This window comes from Pongo abelii, chromosome 10 (assembly GCF_028885655.2).
Source record: "Pongo abelii isolate AG06213 chromosome 10, NHGRI_mPonAbe1-v2.0_pri, whole genome shotgun sequence".
NCBI classification, from domain to species: Eukaryota; Metazoa; Chordata; class Mammalia; order Primates; family Hominidae; genus Pongo; species Pongo abelii.
In genome coordinates this window covers 998596-1020135 of record NC_071995.2, presented here as the reverse complement: position 1 = coordinate 1020135, position 21540 = coordinate 998596, and the positions used below count along the sequence as shown (strand labels likewise).

Below are 21540 nucleotides of genomic sequence, written 5' to 3'. Positions count from 1 at the left end.
CTGAGTATTGAATGGCCTAAGAGTAAAGTATTCTTTATTCTAGCACAATAGCTGGTTTCCTACCCACCCACTTTAAAGTGTAGTTGGGCAAGTTGGCAGGAACTTCCTGCTATGGTTTGGATGTGGTTTTTTTTGTCTCTACCAAATCTCATGTTGAAATTTGATTCCCAGTGTGATAGTATTGGGAGGTGGGTCCTGATGGGAGGTGTTTGGCTCATGGGGGCAGATTCTTCATGAAGGACTTGGTGTCATTCTTACTGTAGTGAGTTCTCACACTTGCGAAACTACATTGGTTATCAGGAGAATGGATTTGTTCCTTCGAGAAGTGGTTTGTTGTAAAGCCAGGACTCACCTCGGGTTTGATTTCTCTTTGCATCTGCACAGACACTTTTCCTTGACCTTCTCCGCCATGTTTTGATGCAGCACAAAAACCCTCACCAGAACTGAGCAGATGCTAGTGCCTTGCTTCTTGTACAGCCTGCAGAACTGCGAGCTAAATAAACCCGTTTTCTTTATAAATTACCCAGCCGCAGGCATGCCTTTATAGCAACATAAGATAGACTAAGACACCTCCCAAGTTCACAAGACTACCCATCAGCATTCCAACTGCCTCATCTTATGTATGAACAGACAACTAAGCGTTATTAGAGATTTAAGAAAAGTCTCCAACATGAAGTGTGGGGGCAGATAAACAGAAACTTAAGAGAATTTAGAAAGGAAAACCTAATTAGTATACTAGGATACTCAGATGAAGTAACAATCCAAGGTTTAAAAGTAGATCTTGAAATTTAAAATAAATTGCCAAATTATAAATTTAATTAAAATATCGAAAGATAAAGTCACTGAACTTTTAAAGAAAATAGAAGAAGCCTGGGCAACATAGTGAGACCCCATCTCTTTAAAAATGTTTTAAAACTTAGCCGGGTATGGTGATGCGCACCTGTGGTCCTAGCTACTCAGGAGGCTGAGGTGTAAGTATTGCCTGATCCTGGGAGGTCAAGGGAGCAGCGAGCCAGGATGGTGGTGCTGCACCCCGGCCTGGGTGGCAGAGCAAGATACCTTACTTCAAAAAAGAAGAGAAAAAGAAAATAGGGCTGGGTGTGGTGGCTCATGCCTGTAATCCCAACACTTTAGGAAGCTGCACCCCAGTCTGGGTGACACAGCAAGAGACCTTATTTCAAAAAAGAAAAAAGAAAATAGGGCCGGGTGCGTTGGCTTGCGCTTATAATCCCAACACTTTAGGAGGCCAAGGTAGGCAGATCGTTTGAGCCCAGGAGTTCAAGACCAGCCTGGGCAACATGGCAAAACCCTTTCTCTACAAAAAAAATACAAAAATAAGCCAAGTATGGTGGCATATGCCTGTAATCCCAGCTACTCAGGTGGCTGAGGTGGGAGGATGGCTTAAGCCCAGGAGGCAGAGGTTGCAGTGAGCTGAAATAACACCACTGCACTCTAGCCTGGGCAACAGAGCCAGACCCTGTCTCAGGGGAAAAAAAAAAAAAAGAAAGAAAACAGAATAAATATACAAAGAGGTGGAAATTGTGAGAGAATTTATTGTGAGAGAAATTTATTGTGAGAGAATTTATTGTGAGAGAAAATAAGATAAAGAATTAGTTCAACAGGACTAATATTATGTGAGAGAGAAAACAAAGTAAATGAAGGACAGAAAATTATTGAAAAAATAATGCAAGAAAATTTCCTAGAACTGAAAGAATCCACTAGTACAGAACTAAAAGAAAAAAAAAATTCAACCATGTGAAATGTTTGAACTCTAAATATAAAGAAGATTCTAAGTTTCCAAAGAGGAAAAAAAGGAGCCCATAAAAGGACAAAAATCAAACTGGCGGGCCGGGCATGGTGGCTCACACCTGTAATCCCAGCACTTTGGGAGGCTGAGGCAGGTGGATCACGACGTCAGGAGTTTGAGACCAGCCTGGCCAACATGGTGAAACCTCATCTCTACTAAAAATACAAAAGAATTAGCCAGGCATGATGGTGGGCACCTGTAATCCCAGCTACTCAGGAGGCCGAGGCAGGAGAATCGCTTGAATCTGGGAGGTGGAGGTTGCAGTCATACGAGATTGTGCTATTGCGCTCCAGCCTGGGCAATGAGCAAAACTCCATCTCAAAAAATAAAAATAAATTTAAAAAAAGAGTTACTTAAACGTGTGCTCAAGCAAAATGAGGGAGAAATCAGGGTATCTGACAACATCCAGTAATCACTAGATCCAATTCAGGAAAACAGTAAAGGGAAGTCCCAGGAACTTAGTTAGATTGGAACAGAAGGGTAGGAGTTCTGGGAGAGAAAACTCCTGGAAAAGAGAAAATTAAACAGAATAATTAGTTACTATGATAAAAAAAAAAAAAAGCTTAGAAGATGCTGCTTTTAGGGGTTTCAACTTTTACACCCAACCTATTAATGAAGCATAGTCTTGCTATCGTTAAAATAGCTTAGGCCAGGCACAGTAGCTCACATCTGTAATCCCAGCACTTTTGGAGGCTGTGACAAGAAGACACTTGAGGACAGGAGTCAGAGACCACCCCAGGCAACACAGCAAGACCCTGTCTCTACAAAGAAATTTTAAAAATTAGCTGGGAATGGTGGCACACACCTGCAGTCCTTAGCTACTTGGGAGGCTAAGGCAAGAGGATCCCTTGAGCCCAGGAGTTCAAGGCTGCAGTGCACTATAATGGTACCACTCTCCAGCCTGGGCAACAGGATGAGACCCTGTCTCAGAAATAAAAACAAAAGCAGGCTGGTTGTGGTGGTTCACTCCTGTAATCCCAGCACTTTGGGAAGCTGAGGCAGGAGGATTGCTTCAGCCCAGGAGTTCGAAGCCAACCTGGGCAACATAATGAGACCCTTTCTCTATTTTAAAAACAAGGCCAGGTGCGGTGGCTCACACCTGTAATCCCAGCACTTTGGGAGGCCGAGGCAGGTGGATCACCTGAGGTCGGGAGTTCAAGACCAGCCTGACCAACATGGAGAAACCCCATCTCTACTAAAAATACAAAATTAGCCAGACATGGTAGCACGTGCCTGTAATCCCAGCTACTCGGGAGGCTGAGGCAGGAGAATCACTTGAACCTGGGAGGCAGAGGTTGCAGTGAGCCGAGATTGTGCCATTGCACTCCATCCTGGGCAACAAGAGTGAAACTCTGTCTCAAAAAAAAAAAAAAAAAAAAGGCCGGGTGCGTTAGCTCACGCCTATAATCCAGCACTTTGGGAGGCCAAGGCGGGTGGATCACCAGGTTAGGAGTTCGAAACCAGCCTGCCCAAGATGGTGAAATACTAAAATACAAAAATTAGTTGGGCGTGGTGGTGGACGCCTGTAATCCCAACTACTCGGGAGGCTGAGGCAGGAGAATCGCTTGGACCTGGGAGCTGGAGGTTGCAATGAGCCAAAATTGTGCCATTGCACTCTAGCCTGGGCAACAGAGCAAGACTCCATCTCAAAATAAATAAATTAATTAATTAAAAAAAAATGGTGCTTGAACAATTGAATATCACATGCAAAAGAATGAAGTTGAACCTATACCTCACATATATGAAAATTAGTTCAAAATGAATCAAAGACCTAAAGGTAAAGCTAAAGCTAAAATACTCATAGAAGAAAATGTAGGTATAAATCTTCGTGACTTTGGATTAGGCAATAGTTTCTTAGCTGTGAGACCAAAGGACAAGTAACAAAAGAAAAAAATTGAGACCAGGTGCGGTGGCTTCAAGCCTGTAATCTCAGCACTTTGGTGGGGCCAAGGCAGGAGGCTCACTTGAGCCCAGGAGTTCACGACCAGCCTGGGCAACATAAAGAGACACCCCCCCACCATGTCTGTAAAAAGTTTGAAAGATTAGCTGGGTTTGTTGGCATGCACCCATAGTCCCAGCTACTTGTGAGGCTGAGACAGAAGGATTCCTCGAGCCCAGGAGATCAAGGCTGTGGTGAACCATGATTGTGCCACTGTACTTTAGCCTGGGTGACAGACCAAGATCCTGTCTCCAAAAAAATAAAATTAATTGGACTTCATCAAAATATGAAACTTCTGTATTGGCCAGGCACGGTGGCTCATGCTTGTAATCCCAGCACTTTGGGAGGCCAAGGCAGGCGGATCACGAGGTCAGGAGATCGAGACCATCCCGGCTAACACGGTGAAACCCCGTCTCTACTGAAAAATACAAAAAATTAGCCGGGCATGGCGGCAGGCGCCTGGAGTCCCAGCTACTCCGGAGGCTGAGGCAGGAGAATGGTGTGAACCTGGGAGGCGGAGCTTGCAGTGAGCCGAGACCGTGCCAGTGCACTCCAGCCTGGGTGACAGAGCGAGACTCCGTCTCAAAAAAAAAAAAAAAATTAGCCAGGCATGGTGGTGGGCGCCTGTAGTCCCAGCTACTTGGGAGGCTGAGGCAGGAGAATGGCGTGAAGCCGGGAGGCGGAGCTTGCAGTGAGCCGAGATCGCACCACGCACTCCAGCCTGGGCGACAGAGCAAGACTCCATCTCAAAAAAAAAAAAAAAAAAAAAAACTTTTGTATTATTCAGCCTTAAAAAGGAAGGAAATTCTGACATATGCTACCCTGTGGATGAACCTTAAAGACCTTCTAAGTAAAATAAGCCAATCATAAAAGTATAGATCTTATATGATTACATTCATATGAGGTACCTAAAGTAGTCAAATTTATAGAGACAGGGCCAGGCACAGTGGCTCACACGTGTAATCCCAGCACTTTGGGAGCCTGAGTCGGGTGGATCACCTGAGGTCAGGAGTTCGAGACCAACCTGGCCAATATGGCGAAACCCCATCTCTACTAACAATACAAAAAAATTAGCTGGGCGTGGTGTCAGGCACCTATAATCCCAGCTACTTGGGAGGCTGAGGCAGGAAAATCGCTTGAACCCGGGAGGCGGAGATTGCAGTGGGCCGAGATTGTGCAACTTCATACCAGCCTGGGCAAAAGGGCAAAACTCTGTCTCAAAAAAATTCATAGAGACAGAAAGCGTAATGGTGACTGCCAGAGGATAGGGGGAGGGGGAAGAGGGAGTGTTTAATGGGTATAGAGTTTCAGTTTGGGAAGAAGAAACATTTCTGGAGAAGATAAGGGTGATGGCCGCAGATCATTGTGAATGTACTTAATGCCACAGAACTATATACTGAAAAATAGTTAAAATAGTAAGTGTTATGTTACTTACATTTTACCACAATAAATAAATATTTTAAAACTTGTGTGCATCCATTACACTGTTAAGGACTGAATTATATTCCTCCAAAATTCATATGTTGAAGCGCTAACTCCCAGTGTGACTGTATTTGGAGATGAGGCCCTGAAAAGATAATGAAGGTTAAATAAGTCATAAGAATGGTATCTAATCCAGTAGGACGGGTGTCCTTATAAGAAGAGGAAGAGATACCAGGGACACACATCAGAGAAAAGGTCATGTGCAGATCCAAGAAATGTGGCCGGCCAGGTGCGACGGCTCATGCCTGTAATCCTAGCACTTTGGGAGGCCAAGGCAGGTGGATCACCTGAGGTCAGGAGTTCAAGACCAGCCTGGCCAACATGGAGAAACCCTGTCTCTACTAAAAATACAAAAATTAGCTGGGCATGATGGCAGGCACCTGTAATCCTAGCTACTCGAGAGGCTGGGGCAGGAGAATCATCACTTGAATCTGAGAGGTAGAGGTTGCAGTGAGCTGAGATCACACCATTGCTCTCCAGCCTGGGCAACAAGGGAAGCTCCGTCTCAAAAAAAAAAAAAAAGACTTCAGGAAAAAACAACCTGCTGACACCTTGATCTTGGACTTCCAGGTTCCAAAATTATAGCAAAGAAATTTCTGTTATTTAAACCACCTAAACTGTATTATTTTATTATGGTATCCCTAGCAGAATAATGTAGATTTTTATGCCAAGAAGTGGAGTGCTGCTGTAATACATACTTTATAAATGTGGAAGTAACTCAGGAACTGGATAATGGGTAGAGAGTGAAAGAGTTTTGAGGTACATGCTGGAAAAAGCCTAGATTGCTCACACCTGTAATCTCAGCACTTTGGGAGGCTGAGGTGGGTGGATCACTTGAGATCAAGAGTTCGAGACCAGCCTGGCCAACATGGCGAAACCTTGTCTCCACTAAAAATACAAAAATTACCCAGGCCTGGTGGCACACGCCTGTAACCCCAACTACTGGGGAGGCTGAGGCAAGAGAATCGCTTGAACCCAGGAGGTGGAGGTTGCAGTGAGCCAAGATCACGCCACTGCACTCCAGCTTGCATGATGGAGTAAGACTCTGTCTCAAAATAGAACAAAAATTAGCAGGCATGGTGGTGCGCACCTGTAGTCCTAGCTACTCAGGGCAGGGGCGGGCAGGGTGTGGGGCTGAGGTGGGAGGATCACTTGAGACTGGGAGGTCGAGGCTGCAATGAGCCATGATCCCACCACTGCACTCCAGCCTATGTGACAGAACAAGACCCTGTCCCCCCCCACCCCCCAAAGAAAAAAAGAAAAAGTCTAGATTGTCTTGAAGAGATTGTTGGTAGGAGTAAGGAATAAAGGTGATTCTGGTGAGGTCTCAGATGGAAATTAGGAACACATTATTGGAAAGTGCGGGAAAGGCCATCCTTTCTTCCACAAAGAATTTGGCCAAATGGTGTTCTAGAGTTCTGTGGAAAGTGCAGGTTCAAAGTGATAAATTTGGTTATTTAGCTGAGGAGATTTCTAACCAAACTGTTGAAGGTATGGCCTAGCTTCTTTTGGTTGCTTTAGTAAAATGTGGGAAGAAAGATAAACTGAGGGAATTATTAAGCAAAAACAGAACTTGAAGATTTGAAAAATTCTCATCATTTCATAGAGATTATAGGTACAACTTACAAATTTATTCAGCTTTCTCAGCGCAAGCCAGGAAGGAGAGATGAGATTATACCAGCATAAACACTGTCATCTTGGACTAAAGGGGACACAGATAGGACAGAAGGAAAGAAGGCTGTCGTACTTCTGGGATCCTAAAGGATGAGGCAACAGAGTTATCTGGCTGTGAACACGTTACCCTTTAAGAAAAGGGAAGACTGATCCCAAAGGAGATTCAGTTAGCAACAAGGCTGCTATTCAAACTGCAGGCCCAGAAGATACAGGTCTGGGGAGCTAAGATGTCTCCCCAGTTCCAGAGAGTCAAGCTGTTGCCATCCAGTGCCTCAGAGGCATGGCTGCTACCCAGGACCAATAGGGCCAACGTGGTGATGCTGCCTCCCCAATGGCCCTAGAAGGCAAGCTGCTAATCCACTGGGCCAGGAGGGCAGAGCGTCAAGTCAAAGACAATTATTCTTGAGCCTTAAAGTTCAACAGAATTTGCCTTGCTAGGTTTTATTTTATTTTATTTTATTCTATTTTTATTTTATTTTATTTTATTATTTTATTATTTTATTTTATTTTATTTTTTATTTACTGAGACAGAGTCTCACTCACTCTGTCGCCCAGGCTAGAGTGCAGTGGCTCAGTTTCAGTTCACTGCAACCTCCGCCTCCCGGGTTCAAGCGATTATCCTGCCTCAGCCTCCTGAGTAGCTGGGATTACAGGCACACACCACCATGCCCGGCTAAAGTCTTACTAGGTTTTGAACTTGCTTGGGACCTATGTCCACATGTCCCTGTCTTCTTTCCATTTTTTGCCTTTGGAATGGGAATGTCTGTTCTATGCTTGTCCCACTATTATACTCAGGAAGTACATAACTGGCCTGGTTTCATACATTCACAGTCAGAAAGGAACTTTGCCGCAGAATGACTCATATCTCAAGTCTCACCCACACCTGATTTAGATAATATTTATTTTAGGGTTTTATTATTGTTGTGGTGGTGGTTGTGGTTGTTGTCGTTTTGAGACGGGTTGCACTCTGTCGCCCAGGCTGGAGTGCAGTGGCACAATCTTGGCTCACTGGAACCTCCGCCTCCCTAGCTCGAGTGATCCTCCCACCTCAGCTTTCCAAGTAGCTGGGACTACAGCCACTTGCCCCGACACCTGGCTAATTTTTTTTTTTTTTGGTGGAGACAGGGTTTCACCATGTTGCCCAGGCTGGTCTTGAACTGATGACCTCAGGCTATCTGCCCACCTCAGCCTCCCAAAATACTGAGATTACAGCTGTGAGCTACCAGCTACCACACCTGGCTATGATTTAGATGATATTTAAATGAGCCTCTGGACTTGGAGTTGATGCTGAAATGAGTTAAGACTTTTGCGGCTCTTGGGATCAGGATAAATGCATTTTATATGTGAGAAGGACATGAATTTTGGGGGTCCAGAGGACAGAATATTATGGATTGAACTGTATTCCCCCAAAACTCATGTTGAAGTCCTAATCCCCAGTGAGGTCATACCCAGTCTGTGGTATTTTGGTATGGCAGCCCTAGCCAACTAATATAGACACTGTCAAGAAAGTGAAAAGGCACCCAGGTGCGGTCACATGGTGGTGCATGCCTGTAATCCTAGCTACTCAAGAGGCTGAGGCAGGAGGCCTGAACCCAGGAGGTGGAGGTTGCAGTGAGCTGAGATCACGGCACTGCACTCCAGCCTGGGCAACAGAGCAAGACTCCGTCTCAGGAAAAAAAAAAAAAAAAGAAAGAGGCTGGGTATGGTGGCTCATGCCTGTAATCCTAGCACTTTGGGAGGCCGAGACAGGTGGATCACTTGAGGTCAGGAGTTCGAGACCAGCCTGGCCCACATGGTGAAACCCCGTCTCTACTAAAAATAAAAAAATTAGCCAGGCATGGTGGCAGGCACCTGTAATCCCAGCTATTTGGGAGGCTGAGGCAGGAGAACAGCTTGAACCCGGGAGGCAGAGGTTGCAGTGAGCTGAGATCACACCATTGCACTCCAGCCTGGGGGACAAGAGCGAGACTTCGTCTCAAAAAAAAAAAAAAAAAAAAGGAAAGACAACGCAGAATAGGAGACATTTTGCAAACCACATATCCGATATATTTTTTTCTAGCCTATGTAAATAACTCTTTCCCCTCCCCTTCCACCCCCTGCTGGCCAAGATGGAGTCTTACTCTGTCGCCCAGGCTGGAGTGCAGTGGTACAATCTCGGCTCACTGCAACCTCCACCTCTCGGGTTCAAGCAATTTTCCTTGCCTTAGCCTCCCGAGTAGATGGGATTACAGGTACCGCCACCACGCCCAGCAAATTTTCATATTTTTAATAGAGATGGGGTTTCATCACGTTGGCCAGGCTGGTCTCGAACTCCTGACCTCATGATCCGCCCGCCTCAGCTGCCCAAAGTGCTGGGATTACAGGCGTGAGCCACCATGCCCAGAAGTAGACTATATAAATATCTCTTAAAACTCAGCAATAAAAAGGCAGCCCCATTTAAAAGTGGGTAAAGGATCTGAAGAGATATTTTTCCAAAGATATACAAATAGCCAATAAGCACATTGAAAAGATGCTCAACATCATAACTCATTAAGGAAATGCAAATCAAAATCACAATGACTAGCCTGGGCATTGTAGCAAAGCTCCATCTCTATAAGAAAATACAAAAATTAGGTGTGGTAGCACATGCCTGTAGTCCCAGCTATTTGGGAGGCTGAGGTGGAAGGATTCCTTGAGCCAGGGACGTCGAGGCTGCAGCGTGCTGAAATTGTGCCACTGCACTCCAGCCTGGGTGGCAGATTGAGATCTTGTCTCAAAAAAAAAAAAAAAAAAGGAGATATCACACCCACTATGATGACTAAAATCAAAAACACTGATAATAACAAGTATTGGTGAGAGTGTGAAGAATTGGAACTTGGCTGAGTGTGATGGCTTACCACTGTAATCCCAGTGTAATCCCAGCACTTTGGGAGGCCGAGGCGGGTGGGTCACTTCAGGTCAGGAGTTCAAGACCAGCCTGGCCAACGTGGTGAAACCCCATCTCTACTAGAAATACAAAAAACTAGCCGAGCGTGGTGGTGCATGCCTGTAGTCCCAGCTACTTGGTAGGCTGAGATAGGAGAATCACTTGAACCCGGGAGGCAGAGGTTGCAGTGAGCTGAGATCGTGCCATTGCACTCCAGCCTGGGTCGCAGAGCGAGACTCCATCTCAAAAACAAAGAATTGGAACTCATACATTGATTGCTGAGGAGAATGTAAAATTATGTAGCCACTTTGTAAAACATCTGCTAGTCCCTTGAGGAGTTAAATGTAGAGTTACCATATGATCCAGTAATTCCATGCCTAGGTGTATAGCCAAGAAAATGGAAAACACATGTCCACACACAAACTTGTACATGAATGTTATAGCAGCATTATTCATAATAGCTAGACAATTAAAAAATTAAATCATGAATAAATTACAAAAAAGACTATTTTTTTTTTTTTTTTGAGATGGAGTCTTGCTCTGTCGCCCAGGCTGGAGTGCAGTGGCATGATCTCGGCTCACTGCAAGCTCTGCCTCCCAGGTTCATGCCATTCTCCTGCCTCGGCCTCCCGAGTAGCTGGGACTACAGGCGCCTGCCACCACGCCCGGCTAATTTTTTGTATTTTTAGTAGAGACGAGGTTTCACCGTGTTAGCCAGGATGGTCTCGATCTCCTAACCTCGTGATCCGCCTGCCTCGGCCTCCCAAAGTGCTGGGATTACAGGCAGGAGCCACCGCGCCCGGCCAAGAGCTGCCATAATAAAATACTGCAGAGTGGGTGGCTTACATAACAGAAATTTATTTTCTCACAGCTTTAGAGGCTAGAAGTCCAAGATCAAGGTGCTGGAAATTTGGTTTATTGTGAGGCCTCTCTTCCTGATTGCAGACAGCCACCTTCTCACTGTGTCCTGACATGGCATATTCTCTGTGTATACACACATGCTCAGAGAGAGAGAGAGAGACAGCACATGTGCTCTGGTGTCTCTTCTTCTGACAAGGACACTAGTCCTATCTGTTAAGAGCCCCATTCTTACCATCTCAATTAACCTTTCTTTTTTCTTTTCGTGAGACAGAGTCTCACTCTGTTGCCCAGGCTGGAGTGCAGTGGCATGATCTTGGCTCACTGCAACCTCTACCTCCCAGGTTCAAGCGATTCTTATGCCTCAGCCTCCCAAGTAGCTGGTATTACAGGCGTGTATCACCACGCCATGCTAATTCTTTGTATTTTTAGTAGAGATGGGGTTTCGCCATGTTGCCCTGGTTGTTCTTGAACTCCTAAGCTCAGACAGTCCACCCACCTCAGCCTCCCAAAGTGCTAGGATTAGCCACCGTGCCTGGCCGCATCATTTAACCTTACTTACCTCTTTAAAGGCCCTTCTCCAAATACAGGTACATTGGAGGTTAGGGCTAAAATCTATAAATTTGGGGTGAGCACAATTTCAGTTCATAACAATTACCTGTGGGGGTGGGTGGAATGGATGGGAATGGGAATGAGATTTCCCTGAGCACACCTGTTTTTTTAAAGTTTTACATTTTGAATCATATACATGGCTTATATCTATATCTATCTGTCCATCCATCTATCTATCTGTCTATCTATCTATCTATCTGTCTGTCTATTTTTTTTTTAAGAGACAGGGTCTCTGTCACCCAGGCTGGAGTGCAGTAGTGCAATCTCAGCTCACTGCAACCTCTGCCTCCTGGGTTCAAGCAATTCTCCTGCCTCAGCCTCCTGAGTAGTTTGGATTACAGGTATGCACCACCGCCTCCTGGGTTCCAGTAATTCTCCTGCCTCAGCCTTCTGAGTATCTGGGACTACAGGTGCACGCCACCATGCCTGGCTAACTTCTTTTGTATTTTAGTGGAGATGGGGTTTCACTGTGTTGCCCAGACTGGTCTCGAACTCCTGAGCTCAGGCAATCCGTCTGCCTTGGACTCCCAAAGTGCTAGGATTACGGGCCTGAGCCACCTCACCCAGCCAGTTTATATATTTTTAAGAACTTAATTCAAAAATGATGAAGCAAATGAACCTAGTTATATAAAATTGATACTATAGCCACACTGAAAAAATTTTTATTCAAGTTACATTTGAACATAGTATTCTGACTGCACATCCTTAATTTTATGTAGTTTAAGAACTACAAACCGCCAGGCATGGTGGCTCACACCTGATCCCTGCACTTTGGGAGGCCAAGGCGGGCAGATCACGAGGTCAGGAGTTCGAGACCAGCCTGACCAACATGGTGAAACCCTGTGTCTACTAAAAATACAAAAAAAAAGAAAAATTAGCCGGGCATGGTGGCATTATCTGAATGTCTTTGGAAAGATAGTCCAGAACAAAAGGACAGTTGGTGCCTCTACTCACAGGGATTGAAGAAACATGAGACCATGGAGAACTGTATTTCAGTAGCCAGTCTGTGGGACATTCTATAAGACAACTGGCCTGGAATCATTAAAAATATCAATCAGTGTCAATGTCACTGTCATTGTAGGAAACGTTGTCAGTGTTCTGCCCATATTCACTCAACTTGATCATTTCAATGTCCCATTCACAGCTGATGTCCCACTCATAGGCTTTGCATTTCTTTGCTCAAGGACTTTTTCCCTAAACCCATGTCTAAAGCAGAGAATTAATACCCTCCCAGGGGCAACCCTCAATTAGTGACTGATGAAAGTCAGTGTATAAATATTCCAGCTCCCTCACCCTCTGAGTGAGATAACTCTGAAATATATGGTTACACTAGTTCCCTGAGCTCCCCAACATTCCCAAAGCAGTGTTCAGTGGTGACTGGCTTGATAACACATGCTATTGTCTGCTTTCTTTCCCTGTCTCACTTCCCCATTACCTACTGGTGTTGTTAGAGTGGGTAGATAGGCAGATATGAGCAGGGCAGGTTAGGGTCCCAAAGAATGTCAGACAACTATCAGGTGACTGCCAGGCAAATGTCAGGCAGCTGGTCAAAGGGAAGGGGAAATTTTCCTTATAAACAGGAGACATCTTGAGCTTGTGGGCAGCAGCTTCTTGGTAAGAACTTAAAATGGTGGAGTTTGACCTTCCTCAGGGGACATGGCCAGGCAAGTACAGTAAGGTGCAAAATGGCAGCGTTTGACCCATATGTGACCTTCCTCTGGGGGCACTAGACCAATAAGGGAAAATTGCCCTAAAAGAGCATGCACATAACTTCAGTATGGCACATGTGCCCCTCTCAGATACTAGCAAGACATTGCACATGCAGCAATTAGCCAACAGCCTGCCGAGGGGGAGGGACAAGAGGAAGAGACGGGGAAAAAATCAGAAAATAGCAAATCTGTGAGTCCTGAGCCAGCAATCAGGCAGAGTACTGAATCTTTGAGTTGCCTGCTTGGTTCCTTGCATGTGTGCTTTTCTTTGCTTCAATGAATTCTTGTTTCTGCCTTAAATCTACTTCTGTCTCAGCCAAATTCATTCTCCCAAGAAGACAAGGATCGAGGACTGTGGAGCCAACCCAGACTTGCCACGGCTAACAATGTTTCCTGGGATCGCCTCCCAAATAAACTGCTTGTACTTGAACCCTTATCTCAGAGTTGACTGCTGGAAGAACCCCAGATAAGACAATCTGCGAGTAGAAATGTCAGATAATGCAGTTAGATATGAATCTGGAATTCAGAGAAAAGGTTCATGCAATTTGTGAGTCATCATCAAAAAGATGTCATTTGTTCTGGTTATCTACTGCAGGAAGACAGATTACCCTAAAATTTAGTGGCTGAAAACAACTATATTTTATTGTAGCTTACAATTTTGTGAATTGGGAATTAGAGCCTGTCTCATCTGGGCAACTCTTCTGTTCCCCATGGCATCACCATGAGGTCACTCCATGATATTCAGCTACCAGACGAACTCATCTGGAGTATCCAAGTATTCATTCACGCTCATATCTGGCACCTTGGCAGGGATGACTGGAAGCCTGGGCTCAGCTGGGACTGCTGACCATAGTACCTACAAATGGCCTCTTCAGCATGGCTTCTTAAATGGCTGCTCGGAGCTACCAAGAGACAGGAAGTAGAAGCTGCTGGTTTCTTAAGACCCGGAAATGGTACAATTTCATTCCTGCCATTGGTCAAAGCAGTCACAGAGCCTTCCAAGAGGAAACACAGACCCTCACTTCTCACTGGGAAGTATGTCAAAGAGTTTGGGGCATTTTTTTTTTTTTTTTTGAGACGGAGTCTTGCTCTGTCTCCCAGGCTGGAGTGCAGTGGCAAGATCTCGGCTCACTGCAACCTCCGCATCCCAGATTCAAGCAATTCTCCTGCCTTGGCCTCCCAAGTAGCTGGGATTACAGGCGTGCATCACCACACTCGGCTAATTTTTTGGTATTTTTAGTAGAGACAGGGTTTCACCATATTGGCCAGGCTGGTCTCGAACTCCTGACCTTGTGATTCACCCGCCTCGGCCTCCCAAAGTGCTGGGATTACAGACATGAGCCACTGCGCCCAGCCCTGAGGCTGTCTTTAATCCACTACAACATTGCAAAGCTGTGAGCCAGGATGAGAATGCCAGAGGTATGAATGTGGAAGTCCAAGCACTGAAACTTTCAATGTTTAGAGACCAGTGAGATAAAGAACCAGCAACAGAGACTCAGAACTATATCATATTCTGCTGATAAGCCAATAAGATGATAATGATAACTAAGAATTGACATTGGCTTCAGTGATGTAGACATAATTGGGGACCTTGACAAGAGCAGTTTACTGGGGGTAGTTGAGTTGAAAGTTTGATTGGTTCAAGAGAGAATGGAATGAGTGGAAAGATAGTTCGTGAGTGCTAGCAATTATTTAGAGAATTTCTGCTATAAATGGGAACAGGAGGATGTATCAGGAGCTAATGGGAGAAATGAGGTCAACATTATTTCCTGTGTAGCTTTTTCTTATGCCCAAATTCCACTGGATATCATCCACTTCTGGTTACTTCTGGTTTGAGATGTATAGGTGAAGGAATAGTTTTGGATCCTCCTTTATTACCTGTTTTATTTGCATAACCGGACAATAACTAAACTTGCTTTAAATATCTCTTAAAGCGTTTTAAATTCAAAATTGGAGAGAGGAATATGAGAGTGGTTTTTGGTCATCGTTTAGCCATATACAATATTGTCTTACCTTCTGCATTTGAAGTTTTTGATATCTGATAAATGTTTGTATTGTGTAGTTGAACAAGAATTTGCCACATGAAGGTTTACAGTTGTAGTTTTATGTCAAGTTCTTTATAGTAGTCCCCTCTCATCTTTATCCTCCACTTGGAACTATCTACAGTAGTTCCAGGACCCCCCCTCCCAGTGGGTGATTGAAACCATGGATAGTACCAAACCCTATATATTTATATTATGTTTTTCCTATACATACATACCTATGATGTTTAATTTCTAAATTAGGCAGAGTAAGAGATTAACAACAACTAATAATGAAATAGAACAGTTATAACAATATACTATAATAAAAGCTACATGAATGTGGTTTCTCCCTCTCAAAATATCTTACTGTACTCTCCTATCTTTGGTCCATGGTTGTCTGTGGGTGACTGAAACTGCACATAAGGCAGGGGACTACTGTAACCACAGGTATTGGAAGGCAGCATAGCAGAGTAGTTAGGGTCAGGACTGTGGAGGAAGACTGCCTAGGTTCATATTATGACATAAACTCTCCATGCCTCAATTTTCTTATCTAATGTGGAGATAATAGTAGTAACTCATTTGTAAAGTTATTATAAGGATTAAATGAGAAAATACATGTAAAACGCTTAGAGTAGCACAGGTCATCACTTACTTAGTATGTAGTAAGTATTTGATGAGGTTAGTTACTATTGTTATTGGGCAGTGAATCAGTTGGGAATGCTTTCGGCTACAAGGAGGAGATTAGTGATTGACAGTGGCTTCAATAAGAAGCCTTTATTTCTCTCACAGAGCAGGCACTGCAGAGGTAGGCAGCTGCTGAAACTGGTTCCTTTCTACAGCTCCAGGGCTCTGAGCTGGCCACTCTTCAGCTCCCTTGGACTCCCCCTGTTGTTTGCCACACCACCAATCATCACATTCTCAAAGGCATTCAAGGCAGACAGCTGGGAACAAGGAAGGGCAGAGAGTTTCTCTTCATGAGCCTCCGTCTTATTAGAGAAGAAAAAAGCCTGCCTTTTATGTGTTCTTTTGTCTTGTTTTCTCCTGACTGTCTTCGTTTGAGAAAGTCCTCAGGCCAAGAAATGGAGGTGCTGGCAGCTGGAGATCAGGCTGTCTGTCCATGGTGCACTGATGTGGCACAGGCAAGGAATATGGCCGAGGCACCAATTTGCTGCTACTGCTGTCTAACAGGCATTGGAAGTCTTATGCGTTCAAAAATAAACTTCTGATTTCTACTCCCAAACCTGCTCTTCCCACATCTTCCCCATCTCAGTAGATGGCAACTCTATTTGTCCAGTTACTCAGACCAAATATTAGAGTCCTCCTTCATTTCCTCTCTCTCATGCTTCACATTCAGTTTATTAATAAATCCTGTTGACAGCCTGGGCAATATGGCAAGAATCCATCTCACAAAATAAATAAATAAGCCAGGTGTGGTGGTGCGTGCCTGTGGTCCCCAGTTACTCAAGAAGCTGAGGGTGGGGATCAGTTGAGCCCAGGAGTTGAGGCTACAGAGAGCTATGATCACACCACTGCACTCCAGCCTGGGTGACAGCGAGAGCACATTTCTTAAAAAAAAAAAAAAAAAAAAAAGGAGGACTGGGCATGGTGGCTCTGCCTGTAATCCGAACATTTTGGGAGGCCGAGACGGGCAGATCACTTGAGCCCAGGAGTTTGAGACCGGTCTGCGCAATATGGTGAGACCCCTGTCTCTACAAAAAATTACAAAATTTAGCTGGGCATGGTGGTGCATGCCTGTAGTCCCAGCTACTCGGGAGGCTGGGGCAGCAGGATCTCTTGAGCCAGGGAGTTGGAGACTGCAGTGAGCCGAGATCACACCACTGCACTCCAGCCTGCACAACAGAGCCAGACTTTTTTGAAAAAAAAAAAAAATCCTGTCAGATCTACCTTCAGATTATGTCCAGAATTCAACCACTTTCATCATCTGTATCATTACTGCACTGACCCAATCCACCAACATTTCTTGCCTGTATTATTTAAAATTTCTGGCCAGGTGTGGTGGCTCACACCTGTAATCCCAGCACTTTGGGAGGCCAACGAGGGCGGATCACGAGGTCAGGAGATCGAGACCATCCTGGCTAACATAGTGAAACCCTGTTTCTACTAAAAATACAAAAAATTAGCCGGGTGCGGTGGCGGGCACCTGTAGTCCCAGCTACTTGGGAGGCTGAGGCAGGAGAATGGCGTGAACCCGGGATGGGGAGCTTACAGTGAGCCGAGATTGCGCCACTGCACTCCAGCCTGGGCAACAGAGCGAGACTCCGTCTCAAAAAAAAAAGAAAAGTTTCCTAACTGGTTTTGTGTTTTCTTCCCCTTTCCCCCCATTGATTTAAAAGCTGGGTTATATTCTGTCACTTTCTTGCGCAAAATTCTCCAGTGGCTTCCAATCTCACTCAGAGTAAAATCCAAATTCCTAGGATGGCCTATAACGTCCTACAAAATTTGCCCCTCGTTGACTCTTTGACCTCATCTGCTAGTCTCCTAGCTCATTCTGCTGCAGTTGCCCCAACTTCCCTACTGTTCCCCCAACCATGCCAGGTGTGCCCCCACCCCAAGAGTGGCCCTTATTTTTATTTTTTCTTGAGATGGAGTCTCGCTCTTTCACCCAGGCCGGACTGCAGTGGTGCGATCTCGGCTCACTGCAGGCTCCGCCTCCCGGGTTCACGCCATTCTCCTGCCTCGGCCTCCTGAGTAGCTGGGACTACAGGTGCCCGCCACCGCGCCCGGCTAATTTTTTGTGTTTTTAGTAGAGACGGGGTTTCACCGTGTTAGCCAAGATGGTCTCGATCTCCTGACCTCGTGATCTGCCCGCCTCGGCCTCCCAAAGTGTTGGGATTACAGGCGTGAGCCACCGCGCCAGGCCTAAGAGCGGCCCTTCTAATGGGCACAGTTTTCTGCCAGGTTGCCTCAAGGCTTGCTTCCTTACTTCCTTCAGGTCTCAGATGTCACCATCCCTGAGCCTTTCCTGGTGCCCCTATGTGAAACAGCCATTTCCTCATGTACTTTCTGTCCCCATATCCTGTTTTATTTTTCTCCACCTGATATACTGTATGTGTATTTATATATGTATATGTGTGTGTACTATGCTTGCTTATCTTCAGTCTTCCCCACTGAAATGTAAGTTCCAATGAGAGAAGACTTTCTTGTATTACCTGTTTCACGCCTAGTGCTTGGAACGTAATAGGCACTTGAAAAGCGTTTCCTGAATGAATACATAAACAAACAATATTGAGTATTAGGGTTGCCTCGAGATTTGTGCTTATTCCTTCCATATTTTGTGATTAATTCCCCTCTACCTACTCCCAAAATGAGATTATTAAATCAAAAGGTAAAGGTACTTTGGGAGGCTGAGACGGGCGGATCACGAGGTCAGGAGATCGAGACCATCTTGGCTAACATGGTGAAACCCCGTCTCTACTAAAAATACAAAAAATTAGCCAGGCATGATGGCGGGCGCCTGTGGTCCCAGCTACTCGGGAGGCTGAGGCAGGAGAATGGCGTGAACCCCGGGGGACGGAGCCTGCAGTGGGCTGAGATCGCGCCACTGCACTCCAGCCTCGGTGACAGCAAGACTCCGTCTCAAAAATTTAAAAAAATTACCAAATAGCTTTCAAAAACAAAGCAATTATGTAGAGAGTATCATATGAGTTATATGATGTTCTTGTTAAGCATTGTACTTTTAAACTTTTTCACAAATTTTATAGAAAAGACTAGCAAAATTTATTATCTTTCCATATTTATTTACAACCAATAATAGTACTTTTGAATAAATAATGTAATTTTTTAAAAAGTATTTAAAAAACTGAAATCTTGACCAAAGGCTTTCTCAGGTTTATTCACCTTTTTGGCTGTGATCTGACCATGGCTGCCTGCAACCAAAGGTGAACTTACTAACCCTGCTCTGCACACTGCTGCTTCTTTTCCTCCGTTAAGTGCAATACCTGCCTCCCCAGTTCACGACTCTAAGTCCTATATATTAGCTTATCTTTATATCTTAGTTATATAATTCTCACACTAGAGGAAAAGGCAGTCTTTTCTGGCTCAATGACTATGTCTTTTAAAAAAAAAAAAAAATACCATGCCCTTCCCCACAATGTTTTCTGTGTCCTCTAATAATATGAAACAAAAGGTTGATTAAATGAACATATATATTGGTTGCATCATAGTCACCGCAAGGGAATATTAGGCCCCAATGAAAGTAAAGACATAGGTTCCTTTTCTTCTCCAACCAAAGGAGCTTGCTGCTCAGATTTCAAAATCTATATTTTGCATATGGATTTTCTATATTTTATCTTTGCATATGCAATGATAAAATTCCATGGAAAAAATGGTGACATATGCACGTAAATCCACTTCTATATACATACACTTTGACTCTTAGAAACAGCTACTATATAACACAATCAAGTATCGATTTATTGCCTGTCTCTCTCTCTCTACGTATATATTTGGTTCAAAATATATATATTTGGTTCAAAGTCTCAGCAAGGGACGTACCTGGCTTTGGTTATTGATGAGAAAAGTACTTAATAGAACATTCAGTTTGCATGATACCCTACCTAAAATAGCTCAGTTGTTAGTTCACTTTCTTCAGATACCTCCTTGTCTCATGAACCGCCTACTTACTCCCAAATGCCATTCTGAACAACCATTTGTAACCACCTTCTCCCAAATGCCCTCTCCCAACTGCCTTTCTAAATCAATGTTTCACTGTCCTAATTTCTTACTGTTATTTGCAGTTGTCATTTTAACCTAAGAGCTAATTATCTTTGCCAAACACCTTTCCGAATAGGCCAAACTTTCAAACTGAAAAAAGAATCTTAGGAAGTCTTTTGGTAAAAAGAAACGTTCCCTTATTTTTGGTTATTAGTATTTTGTTTTTTATTTTAAACTATGGATAGCTTCTTGACTGCCTAAGATTGTGCTACATAAAAATCCAGTAACCACCCTAATCAGCAAAATGAGATAATAAAACAATCCCAAAAGGAATGTGAGTAGGACTAAATTATGACTTTTTTTTTTTTTTTTTTTTTGAGACGATGTCTTGTTCTGTTGCCCAGGCTGGAGTGCAGTGGTGCCATCTCGACTTACTGCAACCTCCACCTCCTGGGTTCAAGTGATTGATTCTCCTGCCTCAGCACCCCCCTGCCCCACCCAGGTAGCTGGGATTACAGGCACCTGCCACCACACCCGGCTAATTTTTGTGTTTTTAGTAGAGACCGGGTTTTGCATGTTGGACAGGCTGGTCTCGAACTCCTGACCTCAGATGATCCGCCCACCTCCGCCTCCCAAAGTGCTGGGATTACAGGCGTGAGTCACCGCGCCCGGCCCTAAATTATGATTATATCACCAGAAATGGAGTGGGATATATGAAGACAATGTGTCTCACTTCACACTGACGCAGTCTGTCAACAGAACAGAAGCAAGAATTCCTGAATTAAGTTATCACCAGTATATATGGAATGCTGTCTGATAAACCTCTTTACATAGTTTCTTCATTTTACTTTTCCCAGATTTTGTACTTCACTCTTAATATCGTATACACATACTAAAATCTTTTTTTTTTTTTAAGAGTCAGGGTCTTGCTCTGTTGCCCAGGCTGGAGTGCAGTGGTGTGATCATAGCTCACTGTAGCCTCAACTCCTGGGCTCAAGATATCCTCCCACCTCAGCCTCCCAAGTAGCTGGGACTACAGGAGCATGACAGCATGCCTGGCTAATTTTTAAATTTTATTTTTGTAGAGACAGGGGCTCCCTATGTTGCCCAGGCTGGTCTCAAACTTTTGGGCTCAAGTGATCCTCCTGCCTCAGCCTCCCAAGGTGTTGGAATTACAGGCTTGAGCCACCATGCCCAGCTTAAAATTCTTGTAATGAGAACAACTATGGTCAAATGTAATAAATTGTGATTATATATATAATAAAATAAGTAAAATGTATATTTCATATAATTTATATGACAAATATAATACAATTAGTGCAGCCTCACCAAAGTCTCATTTAAATAAAATTATTGACTATTATACTTTTGGTATGAATCAGTTCTTATTGTGAGAATGTTAAAGAATTCTTTGACTGGTGTTCCTGGGATGCAAATATATGTAGTTATTCCTCAGTATCTGTGGTGGATTGGTTCCAGCACCCCCTTTCAAAACCAAAATCTGCAGATACAGTTGCTGATATGAAATGTCATAGTATTTGCATATAAACTACGTACATCCTCCTATATACTTTAAATCACCTCTAGATTATTGTAATATCTAATACAAAGTAAATGCTACATATATTGTTATACTGTATTGTTTAGGGAATAATGCCAAGAAAAAAAAAGTCTATACATGTTCAGTACAGATGCAGCCATCCATTTTCTTGTCCAAATATTTTTTATCTCCAGTTGGTTGAATCCATTGATGCAGAAACCACGGATACGGAGAGCTGACTCTGTGTGTGTGTGTGTGTGTGTGTGTGTGTGTGTATACTCACCAATTCTTTATTCAACAAATATTTATTGAATTT

The 21540-nt window shown here is 44.1% G+C and overlaps 1 protein-coding gene across 2 annotated transcripts in view; it reads left to right on the top strand.

The window, feature by feature from the left end:
- Positions 1-21540, top strand: part of RAD52 (RAD52 homolog, DNA repair protein) — an 87451-nt gene that overhangs the window by 2101 nt on the left and 63810 nt on the right. The gene's annotated exons all lie outside the window — the stretch shown is intronic.